Raw genomic sequence first — 17,772 nt, forward strand, 5'->3', positions numbered from 1 at the left:
CCATATCCCTCAACGCCAACTTCTCGCATCCCCATATCCCTCAACCCCACCCACTCACCTCCCCATATCCCTCAACCCCACCCACTCACCTCCCCATCTCTCAACCCCACCCTATCACCTCCCCAGAGCCGTCAACCCCACATTCTCACCACCTCATATCCCTCAACCCCATCTTCTCACCTCCCCATATCCCTCAACCTCACCTACTCATCTCCCCATATCCCTCAACCCCACCTATGCACCTCCCCAGATTCCTCGACTCCACCTTCTCAACATGACCTTCAACCCACCTAATCACCATATCCCTGAGCCCCACCTTCTGACCAACCCATATCACACAACCACAACTCGCACCCCCATATCCCTCAACCCCACCAATCTCACCTACTCATCCCTCAAACCCACCTTCTCACCTCAGCATATCCCTCAACCCCACCTTCTCACCTTAGCATATCCCTCAACCCCACCTTCTCACCTTACCATATCCCTCAACCCCACCTTCTCACCTCACCATATCCCTCAAACCCACCACCTCACCATATCCCTCAAACCCACCACCTCACCATATCCCACAAACCCACCACATCCCTCAAACCCAGCACCTCACCATATCCCTCAAACCCACCACCTCACCTCACCATATCCCTCAAAGCCACCACCTCACCTCACCATATCCCTCTAATTCCTAGAGTGTATACGGGATGGTTCTCTGGACCAATATGTCGAGGAACCAACCAGAGATCAGGCCATCTTAGATCATAAGAAGTAGGAGTAGGCCATACGGCCCCTCGGGCCTACTCCGCCATTCAATAGGATCATGGCTGATCTGAACCTAGACTCACGTCCACTTCCCTGCCCTCTCCCCGTAACCCTGATTCCCTTATCCGCTAGGAAACTCTTATCTCTGTTTTAAATCTATTTAAATTCGCAGCTCTCTGGGGTAGCAAACTCCATAGATTTACTACCCTCTGAGTAAAGAAGTTTCTCCTCATCTCAGTTTTGAAAGGGCAGCCCCTTATTCTAAGATTATGCCCCCCTAGTTCTAGTCTCGCCCATCAGTGGAAACATCCTCACCGCATCCGCCCGATCAATCCCCCTCACAATCTTATGTTTTGATAAGATCGCCTCTCATTCTTCTGAACTCCAATGAGTAGAGGCCCAACCTACTCAACCTTTCCTCATACGTCAACCCCCTCATCTCCGGAATCAACCGAGTGAACCTTCTCTGAACCGCCTCGAGAGCAAGTATATCTTTTAAATATGGAAACCAAAAATGCACGCAGTATTCCAGGTGTGGCCTCACCAATACCCTGTATAACTGCAGCAAGACTCCCCTGTTTTTATACTCCATCCCCCTTGCAATAAAAGCCAAGATTCCATTGGCCTTCCTGATCACCTGCTTGTGGTAAACCACTGTTTGTATTCCACTCTGTACATGCCTCGGCTGACTCCTCCCATGAATCCAGGTATAAAGGTGACTGCTCCACAGCCCCTTTGTATTCTGGACCGGTCGACCACTCAAGGCACACCTTCATTCTCTTGTTAATAAAAGCCTGTTAATCACTCGCTTAATCTCAGTCTTTTGAGTTATTCATAGCGCATCAATTTTATTAACAAGATTTTTATAATGGAGAAGATCCTTACACCAGCATGCCTGGACTTAGATCATCGGGAGGCGGACTCATCCACCAAGTTTACTCACTGGCTTTGGTGTTTCGAAAAATTCCTGACCGCCTCCGCTGCAATCAAATCGGACGAGGACAAACTGGATGTCCTGACCTCCAAAGTGAACCACTGAGTGTACTCGGTCATCCAAGACGCGACCTCGTACGCGGATGCTATCAAGCTCCTCAAGGACCAGTACGCGCGCCCAGTGAACGAAGTGTACGCCAGGTACCTTCTGGGGAGTCGTAAACAACAACCTGGGGAATTGACCGAGGAATACCTTCAGGCACTGTCTGTGCTTGGCTGGGCCTGTGGTTGTAAGGATGTAAAGGCCGCCGTGTACACAGAGGAACTTATCCGGGACGCTTTTGTAGCGGGCCACAGGTCCAATTACACCCGACAGTGACTGTTGGAGCAGAGTGACCTCCACCTCAACAAGGCCTCTGAACTCGCACTATCATTGGACGCAGCCTACCGGGGCATGGATGCCTACTCCTCTGCACCGTGGACGCCGCGGGGAACGACAGCCTGGGACACGGTAGGACCGTCTCATAGCGCCGTGCCACCCCAGCCACATCCCAGCAACGGCCCAACTACCGCAGCAGTGTCCCAAGGCCAGAAATGCTACTTCTCTGGCCAGGCCAAACACCCCAGAGCGCGCTGCCCGGCGAAAAATGCGATCTGCTCGGGCTGCGGGAAGAAGGGACACTACGCCAGCGTCTGCAGGGCCAAAGCCACCCCGAACCCCAGCAGCGCCGCGTGCGGGCCGCCACCTTGGGCCTCCCCAGCCATGTGCGAACCACCGGAACAGCAGCCATTTTGGACGCCTCCAGCCACATGGGGATCATGGACGCCGCCATCTTGGACGACAGCCGGGACGCAGCAGGCCCCCAACACCGCCTCATCTGATACCCGCAGCGACACACCGACCCCTACGCTGGCCTCCGTTACACTGGACCAAGCGAGACCACACCAGCTGGCCAGTTCCACAATGGACATTAAGGTAAATGGTCACGAAACAATCTGCCTTTTTGACTCTGGGAGCACGGAGAGCTTCATCCACCCCGACACGGTGCGGCGTTGCTCTCTCCCAGTCCTGCCTGCGCACCAGCGGATTTCTATGGCCTCCGAGTCCCAGTCGGCGGACATTGGCGGCTACTGCGTGGTGACACTCGTAGTAGACGGGACTGTGTACGATAATTTTAAACTTCTGGTCCTGCCCGACCTCTGCGCTGCCGTTCTACTGGGGTTAGATTTTCAGTGCCACCTTAAAAGTGTTATGATGGCGTACAGTGGACCCCTCCCCCCACTCACAGTCCGCAGCCAGCAGCTTCCAAATTGCCCACCGCGCACCAGGTGCAACCTCTCCACACTCAGAGTCACCCCCCCGCCACTGTTTGCTAACCTCACCCCCGACTGTAAGCCCATCGCCACAAAGAGCAGGCGATACAGTGCCGGGGACAGGGTTTTCATTAAAACCGAAGTGGAGCGGCTCCTGAAGGAAGGGATTATTGAGGGCAGCACCAGCCCCTGGCGAGCCCAGGTTGTGGTCGTTAAGACCGGCGAGAAGCAGCGCCTGGTCATCGACTACAGCCAGACAATAAATCGCTACACCCTGCTGGACGCTTACCCACTCCCCCGCATAGCTGATATGGTCAACCAGATCGCGCAGTACCGCGACTTCTCGACCATTGACCTGAAATCAGCGTTCCACCAGCTCCCTATCCGCCCTGAGGACCGCCAATATACTGCCTTTGAGGCAAACGGCCGCCTCTATCACTTCCTTAGGGTCCCCTTTGGCGTCAACCAACGGGGTCTCCGTCTTCCAAAGGGAGATGGACCGGATGGTCGATCAAAATGCATTGCAGGCCACTTTCCCATATCTGGACAATGTGACCATCTGCGGCCATGATTTGCAGGACCATGACGCAAACCTTGAAAAATTCCTCTGCACCGCCAAACTCCTCAACCTGATGTATAACAAGGAGAAGTGCATATTCCGCACAACCCGCCTCGCCATCCTTGGCTGTGTTGTGGAACACGGAGTCATCGGCCCCGACCCCGACCGGATGCGTCCCCTTACGGAACTCCCACTGCCTCAAGGCCCTGAAGAGGTGCCTAGGGTTTTTCTCTTATTACGCCCAGTGGGTCCCCTACTATGCGGACAAGGCCCGTCCGCTGATCAAGTCCACCTCTTTTCCCGTGACGGCAGAGGCCCGCTTAGCCTTCCACCGTATCAAGGAAGACATTGCCAAAGCCACCATGCACGCAGTGGACGAATCCATCCCCTTCCAGGTGGAAAGCGACGCGTCCGACTTTGCCCTGGCCGCTACCCTCAATCAGGCGGGGAGACCCGTGGCCTTCCTTTCACGAACCCTCCAGGGCCCGGAGACCAGACACTCTGCTGTTGAGAAGGAGGCCCAGGCTATTGTGGAGGCTGTGCGTCATTGGAGGCACTACCTGGCCGGAAAACGATTTACCCTGCTCACTGACCAGCGTTCAGTTGCTTTCATGTTTAACAACAAGCAGAGGGGCAAAATCAAAAACGACAAGATCTTGAGGTGGAGAATCGAACTTTCCACCTACAATTACGAGATCTTGTTCCGGCCCGGGAAGCTCAATGAACCCCCGGATGCTCTATCGCGTGGCACCTGCGCCAGCGCGCAGATCGATAGACTGCGGGCCCTCCACAATGACCTCTGCCACCCGGGGGTCACCAGGTTCTTCCACTTCATCAAGGCCCGCAACCTGCCTTACTCCATTGAGGAGGTCAGGACCATGACCAGGAACTGCCAAGTCTGCGCTGAGTGCAAACCGCACTTTTATAGACCAGACAGGACTCACCTGATAAAAGCCACTCGCCCCTTCGAGCGCCTGAGCGTTGATTTTAAGGGGCCTCTCCCCTCCTCCGACCGCAATGTGTACTTCCTCAATATTATTGATGAGTACTCCCGTTTCCCGTTCGCCATCCCCTGCCCGGACATGACCAGTGCCACGGTCATTAAATGTCTGAACGACCTCTTCACCCTGTTCGGTTTCCCCAGCTATATCCATAGCGACCGGGGCTCATCGTTTATGAGCGACGAACTCCGTCAGTACCTGCTAGCTAGGGGTATTGCCACAAGCAGGACCACCAGTTACAACCCCCGGGGGAATGGACAGGTGGAAAGAGAGAATGCGACAGTTTGGAAGGCCGCCCTGCTAGCCTTAAAGTCTAGGGGCCTTCCGACCTCCCGCTGGCAGGATGTGCTCCCCGATGTGCTCCACTCTATTTGGTCACTGCTCTGCACTGCCACTAACGCCACCCCTCATGAGAAAATGTTTGTCTTCCCAAGGAAGTCCACATCGGGGACATCGCTACCGCCATGGCTGACGTCCCCAGGGCCGGTCCTACTGAGAATACACGTGAGGACCCATAAAATGGACCCCCTGGGCGAGAGGGTCGACCTCCTCCACGCCAACCCCCAGTATGCTTACATTGCGTACCCAGACGGGCGGGAGGACACAGTCTCCATAAGAGACCTCACACCCTCGGGGGCCGCAGTAACCCACTACCCACTACCACCCCCCCCCCCCACGATCCGATATCCAGCCCCAGCAGACGGCAGGCCTGGGCCCCGCGACCCGCTCGACATCTACGAGGACTACACACCAGTGCCCCAGCCTACGCGGGACTCGACGCCGGAAGCTTCACTACCCCTGCCGTCGCCACGTCGATCACAGCGGCAGCCAAGACCTCCGGAGAGACTCCAATACACTAACTTTTAATACACTTCACCCCGCCGGACTCAATTTTAAACAAGGGGTGAATGTGGTAAACCACTGTTTGTATTCCACTGTGTACATGCCTGTACATGCCTCGGCTGACTCCTCCCACGAATCCAGGTATAAAGGTGACTGCTCCACAGCCCCTTTGTATTCTGGACCGGTCGACCACTCGAGGCACACCTTCATTCTCTTGTTAATAAAAGCCTGTTAATTACTTGCTTAATCTCAGTCTTTTGAGTTATTGATAGCGCATCACTGCTGTACCTGCATACTAACCTGTGTTTCATGCACCAGGACCCCCAGATCCCTTCGTACTGTAGCACTTTGCAGTTTCTCTCCATTTAGATAATAACTTGCTCTTTGATTTTTTCTGCCAAGGTGCATAACCTCACACTTTCCAACATTATATTCCATCTGCCAAATCTCTGCCCACTCACTTAGCCTGTCTATGTCCTTTTGCAGGTTTTTTATGTCCTGCTCACTTACTGCTTTCCCTCCCATCTTTGTATCATCGGCAAACTTGGATATGTTGCACTCGGTCCCTGGATATTAGACTGGGTATTATGTAATGAGAAAGGATTAAAATAGCAATCTTGTTGTGCGAGGCCCCTTGGGGAAAAGCGATCATAATATGATAGAATTCTTCATTAAGATGGAGAGTCAAGTAGTTGACTCAGAGACTAGGGTCCTGAATTTAAGTAAAGGAAACTATGATGGTATGAGGTGCGAGTTGGCTAGGATGGATTGCAGAACATTACTTAAAGGGTTGACGGTGGATAGGCAATGGCAAACATTTAAAGATCGCATGGATGAGCTACAGAATTTGTTCTTCCCTGTTTGGCATAAAAATAAAACAACAAAGGCGACTTAACTGTGGCTAACAAGGGAAATTAGGGATAGCATAAGATCCAAGGAGAGGACATATAAATTGGCCAGAAAAAGCAGCAAACCTGATGATTGGGAGCAGTTTAGGATTCAGCAAAGGAGGACAAAGGGATTAATTAAGCCGGGGATAATAAGAGTATGAGAGTAAGCTTTCAGGGAACATAAAAACTGACTCAAAGCTTCTATAGATATGTGAAGAGAAAAAGATTGGTGAAGTCAAACGTAGGTCCCTTGCAGTCAGACTCAGGGGAATTTATAATGGGGAAGAAAGAAATGGCAGACCAATTATTAAATACATATTTTCGTTCTGTCTTCACAAAGGAGGACACAAATAACCTTAGAGATGTCGGGGAACATAGGGTCTAATGGGAGGGAGGAATTGAATGAAATCAGTATTTGTAGGGAAATGGTGTTCGAGGGGCCGAATGGCTTACTCCTGCTCCTATCTTCTATGTTTCTCACCTACTCATAGCCCTCAAATCCACATTCTCATCTCACCATATCCCTCAACCCCACCTTCTCACCCCACCATATCCCTCAACCCCACCTCATCTCCCCATATCCCTCGACACCACCTTCTCATCTCCCCATATCTCTCAACCCCACCTTCTCACCTCCCCATATCCCTCAACCCCACCTTCACTCCTCCCCATATCCCTCAACCCCACCTCACCAGGTCCCTGAACCCAACCTTCTCAGCTCCCCATATCCCGCAACCCCACCTCACCATATCCCTCAACCTCACCGTCTCAAACCCAACTTCTCACGTCCCCATATACCTCAAACCCACATTCTCACCTCCATCTACCTCGACCCCACCTTCTCATCTCCCCATATCCCTCAAACTCACATTCTCACCTCAACTCACTATGTCCCTCAACCCCACCTTCTTACAACCCCGTAGTCTTTAAACTCCACCTTCTCACCATGACACTCAACCACACCTTATCACCATATCGCTGAACCCCACCTTCTGGCCTACCCATATCCCACAATCCCAAGTTCTCACCTCCCCATATCCCTCAAACCCACCTTCTCTCCACATATCCCTCGACCTCACCTCCCAAATAACTCAGCCCTACCTTCTCACCTCCCCATGAGCCTCCACCCCACCTTCTCACCTCCCCATGAGCCTCCACCCCACCTTCTCGCCTCCCCATGAGCCTCCACCCCACCTTCTCACCTCCCCATGAGCCTCCACCCCACCTTCTCACCTCCCCATGAGCCTCCACCCCACCTTCTCGCCTCCACCCCACCTTCTCACCTCCCCATGAGCCTCCACCCCACCTTCTCACCTCCCCATATCCCTCCACCCCACCTTCTCACCTCCCCATATCCCTCAACCCCACCTTCTCACCTCCCCATGAGCCTCCACCCCACCTTCTCGCCTCCCCATGAGCCTCCACCCCACCTTCTCACCTCCCCATGAGCCTCCACCCCACCTCGCCTCCACCCCACCTTCTCACCTCCCCATGAGCCTCCACCCCACCTTCTCACCTCCCCATATCCCTCAACCCCACCTTCTCACCTCCCCATGAGCCTCCACCCCACCTTCTCACCTCCCCATATCCCTCCACCCCACCTTCTCACCTCCCCATATCCCTCAACCCCACCTTCTCACCTCCCCATGAGCCTCCACCCCACCTCACCTCCCCATATCCCTCCACCCCACCTTCTCACCTCCCCATATCCCTCCACCCCACCTTCTCACCTCCCCATATCCCTCAACCCCACCTTCTCACCTCCCCATGAGCCTCCACCCCACCTTCTCACCTCCCCATGAGCCTCCACCCCACCTTCTCACCTCCCCACATCCCTCCACCCCAGCTTCTCACCTCCCCATTTCCTTCAACATAACCTCCCCATATCCTTCATCCCCACAATTATCAACCCCACCTTCTGACCTCCCAATCCCCTCAACCCCAACTTCTCACCTTCCCATATTTTCTCAACCCCACCTTCTCACCTCCCCATATTTTCTCAACCTCACCTCACCTCCCCATAACCCTCAATGCCAGCTTCTCATCTCCCCATATCCTTTAACCTCACACCCCATATCCCTCAACCCCACCTTTTCACCTCCCCATATCCCTCAACCCCACTTAATCACCTCCCCATAAAGCTCAATCCCACCTTCTCAACTCCCTATATCCTTCAAACTCACCTCCCAAATCCCTCAACCCCACTTACCGTATCCCTCAACCCCACCTTCTCTCCATAGCCCTCAATCCCCTTTCCTGCCTCACCATATTCCTCACCCCCACCTATCTGTCTTCTCTCCATATCTCCAGACCACCCCCCCCAGCTCACCTCCCTATATTCTCAAACCCCACTAACCCACCTTCTCCCTGCATCTCCAAACCGCACCTTTTGCCCACCTGCCAATCTCACCGTGTCCCATAGTCCCTTCTCCCTCCAGGAAAACATCTTTTGATGCCATTGTTACTGTCTGCTTCAGTGTCCTTCCCTGAAAACTTCTCCCACGACTCAGTTCTGCCCCTAACTTTCTAGTTTGCTTATAAGTCCCTCGTTTTTAATCCGGGATTTGAACCCTTCAATGCCGTGAGTAATAGGGTAATCTGCGGTACGTCTTGCACTCAGACCTCCCAGGCAACCGGTCCTTATCAGAAAACAGCGCCTGTGATTTCCTGTCTATTAGCTAAGGCTTGGTACTATTTATCCTAATTTACCAGCCAACTCCTTTCATAATCTCAAACTTCAATCAAGTCAGGCAGAGAATAATGGGGAGAAAAAAAGTTACATGAGTAATGCAGAGAGTAATGGTCAGGGAGTGAGTCACACAGAGTAATGCACAGGGATAGAGTTGCACAGAGAGTTTCATGGAGAGTGGTGAAGAGGGAGTGAGTCACAGAATAATGAAGAGGAGTGAGTCATGCAGAGAGGAACGGACAGGGAGTGCCACAGAGAGGGTAATGGAGATCATAGAATTTTACAGCACAGAAGTAGGCCATTCAGCCCATCGTGTCTTTGAAAGAGCTGTCCAATTAGTCCTGCTACTCTGCTCTTTCCTTATAGCCCTGCAAATTTTCCGTTTCAAGTTTATATCCAATTCCCTTTTTGAAAGTTACTATTCAATCTGCTTCCACCACCCTTTCAGGCACTGCATTCCAGATTATAACAACTCACTGCATTTTTAAAAAACCATCTCCCCTCTGGTTCTTAGGCTGATTATCTTATATCTCTATCCTCTGGTTACCAACACTTCTGCCAGTGGAAACATTTTCTGCTTATTTACACTTATTGAAACCCTACATAATTTTCTATTAAATATCCCTTAACCTTCTTTGCTCTATGGAGAACAATCCCAGGGTCACTAGCCTCTCCAAATAACTGAAATCCCTCATCCCTGGCACCATTCTAGTAAATCTGCACCCCCTCCATCTGTTGCTTCTAGGAACAGGAATAGGCCATTCAGCCCCTCAAGCCTGTTCCGCCATTCAATTTGATCATGGTTGGTCTGTACCACGACTCCATTTATCTGCCTTTCTTTCCCTTGATAGCCTTGCCTAACAAAAATCTTATCAATCTCAGTCTTGAAAGCTATAATTGACACCCACAGTATTTTAGGGGATGGAGTGTTCAAGATTTCCACTACCCTTTTGTGTGTAAAAGTGCTTCCTGATTTTGCTGCTGAATGGCCGAGCTCTAATTTTCAGATTGTGCCCACCCCTCCATTCTGGATTCCCCCACCAGAGGAAGTAGTTTCTCTCTATCTACCCTATTGAATCCTTTAATCATCGAATTGCGTGGGTTTTCTCCGGGTGCTCCGGTTTCCTCCCACAGTCCAAAGATGTGCGGGTTAGGTTGATTGGCCATGATAAAAAAAAAATTGGCCCTTAGTGTTAGGGGGGATTAAATACGTGGGGTTACGGGGATAGGGCTTGGGTGGGATGGCTGTCGGTGTAGGGACCGGGTGCTAAGGGTTTGGATGATCAGCCATGATCTCGTTGAATGGCGGAGCAGGCTCGAAGGGCCGAATGACCTACTCCTGCTCCTATCTTCTATATTTCTACGATCACATCACCCCTCAACCATCAGAAATCGAGGGAATACAAGCCAAATTTGTGCACCCTGACCTCATAATTTAACTGTTACAGCCCCAGTGTCATTGCGGTGAATCTGCGCTGCACCCCCTCCAAGGCCAATATATCCTTCCTGCGGTGCAGTGCCCAGAACTGAACACAGATGGGGTCTGACCAAGGCTCTGTAAAACTGAGGTATCGCTTCCTCCTCTTTGTAATTCAGCCCCTTGAGATAAAGGCCAACATTCCATTAGCCGGCCCAACATGCTTAAATCTTGGAACTTAAAATTCCTGATACCCGATGGATTGGTTCTGCAACTGGATCCGTACACGCCAAAATTTCCGAGTGTCTGGAAACGGGGCGCACTTCGTGAGATGAGTGAATGGGAATTGTGCTCCACGTTATGGCCGCAGAGTCTCAACTGGTGCAGTCACATGGGGCGGGGGAAAGAGTCGCAGGGTCAGGTTTGGGAGACACAGACGGAGACTGCTGAGTCAGGGGAGTGGGGGATAGTTGGAGACTGCTTATTGTGCTGGGATTGTTTATAGTGGGAAGGGATTGAGTACAGTGGGAGTGGGTGGGACAGGATTGGGCCTGTTGGGATTGTGTAATGGGTGTGAGAGGGAAGGGATTGGGCCTATTGGGATCGTGGGAAGGGATTGGGCCTGTTGGGATTGTGACAAGTGAGTGGGAACGGGTTTGGATTGTATACAGTGAGTGGGATGGGATTGGGCCTGTGGGATTGTGTACAGTGCGAGTGAGTGGAAGGGGAAGAATGAGATTCTGTACAGGGGGAAGGGATTGTCCTGTTGGGATTGTGTACAGTGGAAGTGAGAGGGAAGGAATTGGGCCTGTTGTGATTGCGTACAGTGGGAAGGGACTGGGCCTGTTGTGATTCTGGATTCCACCCAACTCTGCTTTTAAAGTTTGTCTGCGTTTAGGAGAGCAGCCCTGTGATTTTAGATGAGCTCGGAAGCCCCCCTCGGTTGGCCCCCCTGTTTTACAAGCAGGAATTCCTGGCCTGGGATAGAGTGCTTGGTGCCCCTTTGATTCGAGGGCGAGCCAGAGAGTGTGTTGATCATTCTGTACAAAGGCAGCATTGGACATGCAAGGATGGGAGATTCACAATACCACCAAAGAGGGCGGGAGATCAGCTCCAGCGCAGTGCCGGATGAATGGCCAGTCCCCAATTAACCTCCGATAGTGCCAAATACAAGAGAAACAACAACAGCTTACATATATATAGTGCTTTTACCATAGTAAAACATCCCAAGGTGCTTCACAGGAGCGTAACAAAGATTGACAGAGTGTCAGTTAGCTATTCATCCATGTGGGGCATCACATCGGATCCCTGATTCTATCCTTATCCGCCGCGCGCATCCAGACTTTCAAGGAGGTGTCAGTAGATAGAGATCAGGAGTGGGAATCCTGGCTAATATCTACATCAGCCCAGGGGGAACTGAGGCCAATTGTAGCCTCCCCGGCTGGGATCAGTTAATTCAGCACAGACCAGGGGGCTGGAACCTGGGCCCTTATTACTCTGTGGGGCTCTACCAATTGTAGCCCCCCCACCTACCGCCTGCTCCTGGCTGGAATCAGCTCACTCAGCACAGACGGTGGTGGTGGATGGAACCTGGACCCTCCCTGCTCTCTGGGGCTCTGTACACAACTTGAAGCTGGACATCAACTTACCACAACTTCAGGATTGCTCTTGTCTTCTATCCTGCCCTCCTTTCCAGCCTTGGGGGATGTCAGGAGACATCCCTTTCAATATTTTTCTCTCTTTAGATACCCAGGTGATGGAGCTTGGACACGGAAATAAATATTAATGGGGCTGTCACGTACCCTCTTTCCCTTGCATAGCTTTTCACTAAGACAGGCTTTTCTACATTCAGCTTCATTCAGCTTCCAATTCTCAATGCAATAACAGCATTACGACAGCCTCATTCAGATGACCCAACGACTCCCGATTTCACTGGTGTCTATCTTGATGTTGTAAAATACTGAGCCCTCTGCTCATTAAGGTCAGGGATGTCAGTGCTGGAGAGTGGAACACATTCTATTTGTCACCCCACTATCAGCACAGGTTAGATACAGAGTAAAGCTCCCTCTACACTGTCCTTCAAACACTCCCAGGGCAGGTACAGCACGGGTTAGATACACAGTAAACTTCTCTAAACTGTCCTGTCAAACATCCCCACGGCCATTATAACGGGTTACGTACCAAGTAAAGCTCCTGCTACACTGTCCTTTGAAACACTACCAGGGTAGGTACAGAATAGGTTAGGTACAGAGTGAAGCTCCCTCTACATTGTCCCATCAAACACTGCCAGGGCAGGTACAGCATAGGTTAGATACAGAGTAAAATTCTATCTACAGGGCTGTACGGAGAGCATTGGGCCGTAGGATTAATTAGGGATTGATACAGGGCCATGGGGAGAGCGGGGGGCAGTGGGATTAGTTTGTGATTGTTACATGACTATCACGAGTGAGAAAAGCCATGGGATTAGTTTGGGATTGAAACTCGGTTATGGGGAGAGCATGGGGCAGTGGGATTAGTTTGTGATTGATACAGGGCTATGAGGAGAGTGGGGTTACTTTGGGATTGATATAGGGCTATGAGGAGAGAGTGGAGCAGTGGGGTTAGTTTGGAATTGATGCAGGGCTATGAGGAGAGAGTGGGATAAGTTTGGGATTGATACCGGGCTATGAGGAAAGAGCGGGGCGGTGGGGTTAGTTTGGGGTTGATACAGGGCTATGGAGAGAGAGAGCGAGGCAGTGGGATCAGTTTGGGATTGATGCAGGGTAATGGAGAGAGGGGCAGTGGGATTAGTTTGTGATTGTTACACGACATATCACAAGAGAGAAGCCATGGGATTAGTTTGGGATTGAAACTCGGTTATGGGGAGAGAGTGGGGTAGTGGGATTAGTTTGGGATTGATACAGGGCTATGGAGAGAGCGGAACAGTGGGATTAGTTTGGGATTGATGCAGGGCTATGAGGAGAGAGTGGGTTTAGTTTGGGATTGATGAAGGGCTATGGGGAGAGAGCGGGGCCGCGGGATTAGATTTGGATTGATACAGGGCTATGGGGAGAGAGCGGGGCAGTGGGGTTGGTTTGGAATTGATACAGAGCTATGAGGAGAGAGTGGGATTAGTTTGGGATTGATACGGCTATGAGGAGAGAGTGGGATTAGTTTGGGATTGATACAGGGCTATGAGAAGAGAGCGGGGCTGTGGGATTAGATTTGGATTGATACAGGGCTATGGGGAGAGAGCGTGGCAGTGGGATTGTTTTGGGATTGATTCACGGCTATGAGGAGAGAGCGGAGCAGTGGGGTTAGTTTGGAATTGAAAGAGGGCTATGGGGAGAGAGTGGGGCAGTGGGATCAGTTTGGGATTGGTGCAGGGTAATGGAGAGAGTGGGGCAGTGGGGTTAGTTTGGGATTGATACAGGGCTATGAGGAGAGAGTGGGGTCAGTTTGGAATTAATACAGGGCTATGAGGAGAGAGGGATTAATTTGGAATTGATACAGGGCTATGAGGAGAGAGGGGTCAGTTTGGAATTGATACAGGGCTATGAGGAGAGAGCGGGGCAGTGGGATCAGTTTGTGATTGATGCAGGGTAATGGAGAGAGAGGGGCAGTGGGATTAGTTTGTGATTGTTACACGACTATCACGAGAGAGAAAGGCCATGGGATTAGTTTGGGATTGAAACTGTTATGGGGAGAGTGTGGGGCAGTGGGATTAGTTTGGGATTGATACAGGGCTATGGAGAGAGAGCAGGACAGTGGGATTAGATTGGGATTGATACAGGGCTATGAGGAGAGTGGGGTTTGGGATTGATACAGGGCTATGAGGAGAGAGTGGGGCAGTGGGATTAGTCTGAGGTTGCTCTTGCAGTGAGCCAGCGCGGAAGTGATGGGCGGAATGGCCTCCTGTGCTAGAGCAGACGGGATTCACCATCCATGGTGTTAAAAGGAAACTGCAGCACTCGTGGGACAGGCTCTCGTGGCCCCAGCATTTAGGCGTGACGTGGTTACTGGTTTCCTTCAGCTGCTGCAGCTGTTGTGAGGCCTGAGCCAAAAATATCAGCCCCCGGGTGGGCCTGAGGCCTGATTTACCAGTTCAAACGAGGGAGACGCTGGGAATGTTCCGGGTCGGATGATTAGGGTCAGCAGGGCTGGTTGGTGAAGGTGGCGGTGGGGAGATAGCCATCCGGGTGCGAAACAGTCAGTTCGTAACCCATTTATTGCAGGTGAAAGTTCACAGGTGTAAGTTCACAACAGTGACTTCTCGGCTAGGGAACCGTCCATATAAATGGCCAGATAGTGACATTGGTTGAGTGATAAATATTGAGCCCAGGACACCGGGGAGAACACTCCTGCTCTTCTTCAAAATGGTGGCCGTGGGATCTTTTATATCCACCTGAACAGGCAGATGGGACCCTCAGTTTAACATCACATCTGAAGGACGGCACCTCCGACAGTGCAGCACTCCCTCAGCACTGTATGAGTGTCAGCCTGGATTGTTGGTCTCAAGTCTGGCGTGGGACTCAACCCCACGACCTTCTCACTTGTGGGAGAGCGCTACAAACTGTGCCATGGCTGAAATAAGCATGGCAGGGGCCTAGGTAACGGCAAGCTTTGACAGCTTGCAGCTGGGTTGTGAGGGAAAGTGAGTGTGCCTGGGGGCGAGGAAGGGGTCACCCTTTGGATGCTTGCCTTGAAGTCCTGGGCCCCTGCTGGAGAATATATGTGCATGTGGTGGATGATGACAGATTTCTCGCAGTCCATCCTGTTCCGTGATCTTGGATCACAACTAATGTCGTCTCAAAGGACACTGAACTTGTCATTAAATCAACCGCCTGGTGACAGTAGCAAACCAAGCAAATTGAACGGTCCTCTCCAGGACCAAAGCAAATTACATGTAGGCCCAATCACCCGAATATGTCAATTTAACATCGCAGGCATCTCTCGTTCAAAATGCATATATCTCGAAAGGTTACTCAAGAAGCACAGCATTCAGCTAAGGCCACGGCACCATGGGTGGCTCAGCTGCACAGGGGTGGAGGAAGAAGAGTGGAAGAACAATAGTGATAGGGGATTAATTGGTATAGGGAACAGATGGGCGTTTCTGTGGACGCGGGTGTGACTCCAGGATGGTATGTTGCCTCCCTGGTGCCAGGGTCACGGATGTCAATGAGAGGCTGCAGGACGCTCTGAGGGGGGAGGGTGAACAGCCAGAGGTCGTTGTCCATATCGGTACCAACGACGTAGGCAGAAAGAGGGATGAGGTCCTACAGGCAGACTATAGGGAGCTAGGAAAGAGATTGAAAAGCAGGACCTCAAAGGTAGTAATTTCTGGATTATGCCTGGTGCCACGTGCTAGTGAGTACAGGAATAGGAGGATAGAACAGATGAATGTGTGGCTGGAGAGATGATGCAGGAGGGAGGGCTTTAGATTCCTGAGGCACTGGGACTGTTTCTGGAGAAGGTGGGACCTGTACAAGCCGGACAGATTACACCTCAACAGAGCCGGGACCAATATTCTCACGGGGAGGTTTGCTAGTGCTGTTGGGGAGGGTTTAAACTAGCCTGGCAGGGGGATGGGCACCAGCATATAGGAGTAGAAAAGAGGATTAATGTGCATAAAAGAGTGAGTGTGTTGGATAACACTAGAGGCGGAAGTAGTACCATATTAGATAGGAGCAAACTAGGAAAGACTACGAAAAATTAAAAAATGGGTTTAGAATGTATGTACGTAAACACACAAAGTGTGGTAAATAAGGTTGGTGAGCTACAAGCACAATTAGCCGTGTGGCAATAACAGAAATGTGGCTTAAAAACGGTGAGGACTGGGCACTTCATATTCAAGGATACATGGTGTTCAGAAAAGTTAGGGATGGAAAAAAGGGAGGTGGCGTGGCAGTGCTGATTAAGGAAGACATTGTAGTGTTGGAAAGGGAGGATGTCCTTGAGGGGACAAGGACAGAATCCATTTGGTTAGAGTTGAGGAGCAAAAAGGGTATGATTATGCTATTGGGGGTATTCCATGGGCCTCCAAATAGTGAGAGGGAGGTAGAGGAGCAAACCTGCAGGGAAATCGCAGAGATATGCAAGAGCTATAGAGTGGTGATATTGGGGGACTTTAATTACCCAAATATCGATTGGGATAATGCTAGGGGAAAGGAGGGGGAGGAATTTCTGAAATGTGTTCAGGAGAATTTCCTTGACCAGTATGTTCTTGGCCCAACTAGGAAGGAGGTATTGCTGGGGAATGAGGTGGGCCAGGTCGACCAAGTGTCTGTGGGAGAACACTTGGGTACGAGTGATCATCGTATCATAAGATTTAGATTAGCAATATAGAGGAGCAAGGAATAATCTAGAGTGGAACTTCTAAACTGGAATAGGGCTAACTTCAATGGGATGCAAAAGGATCTAGCCAGGCTAAAATGGAACCAAAGACTGACGGGAAAAACTGACGGAACAATGGGTGATCTTTAAGGAGGAGATGTTCCAAGTACAGGCTAGGTACATTCCAACAAGAGTGAAGGGTAAGGGAACCAAAGCAAGGGCTCCTTGGATGACGAGGGAGACAGAGAAGATGATGAAACATAAAAAGAGGGTGTGTGATGCATGTCAGGTGAATTCTTCAAGGGAGAACCAGACCAAATAGAGGGGACGTGAAGGTGATAAGATTGGCAAAGAGAATATGAGAGTAGAATGGCGGTTAACATAAAAGGGAACCCAAAAATCTTCTACCGGCATGTAAACAGTAAACGGATAGTAAAAGGCAGGGTGGGGCCTATTAGGGACAAAGAAGGTGATATATGCTTAGAGGTGCAGGGCAAGGCAGTATACTCAATGAGTACTTTATCGGTGTTTACTGAAGAGGTGGATGCTGACAAAATATCGGTAGAAGCGGAAAAGGTAGAAGCAATGGAAGGGGTGAAAATTGATAGACAGGATGTACGAGAAAGGCTGGGAATGCTTAGAGTGGATAAGTCGCCTGGTCCAGATGGCTTTCATCCCAGGTTGCTAAGGGAATTGGGGGAGGAGATAGCAGAAGGGCTTGCCATAAATTTCCAATCTTCCCTAGATGCGGGGGAGGATTGGAAAGTGGCAAATGTGACACCATTGTTCAAGAAAGGGTGTAAGGACAATCCTAGTAACTACAGGCCGGTCAGTTTAACATCAGTGGTGGGTAAAGTTTTAGAAACAATAATTGAGGAAAAAATTAACGGGCACTTGGGGAGGTTTAAGCTAATTAAGGAGAGCCAACATGGATTTGTAAAAGGCAGATTGTGTTTGACTAATCTAATTGAATTTTTTGATGAAGTAACAGGGAGGATTGATAAAGGGAATGCAATGGATGTTGTCTACATGGATTTTTGGAAGGTGTTTGACAA

The 17,772-nt window shown here is 50.8% G+C and overlaps 1 protein-coding gene across 1 annotated transcript in view; it reads right to left on the minus strand.

The window, feature by feature from the left end:
• Positions 1 to 17,772, minus strand: part of LOC147119534 (uncharacterized) — an 88,877-nt gene that overhangs the window by 13,307 nt on the left and 57,798 nt on the right. The gene's annotated exons all lie outside the window — the stretch shown is intronic.

The sequence above is a fragment of the Somniosus microcephalus genome, chromosome 4, assembly GCF_052327205.1.
Source record: "Somniosus microcephalus isolate GS21.2 chromosome 4, FLI_Smic_1.0, whole genome shotgun sequence".
NCBI classification, from domain to species: Eukaryota; Metazoa; Chordata; class Chondrichthyes; order Squaliformes; family Somniosidae; genus Somniosus; species Somniosus microcephalus.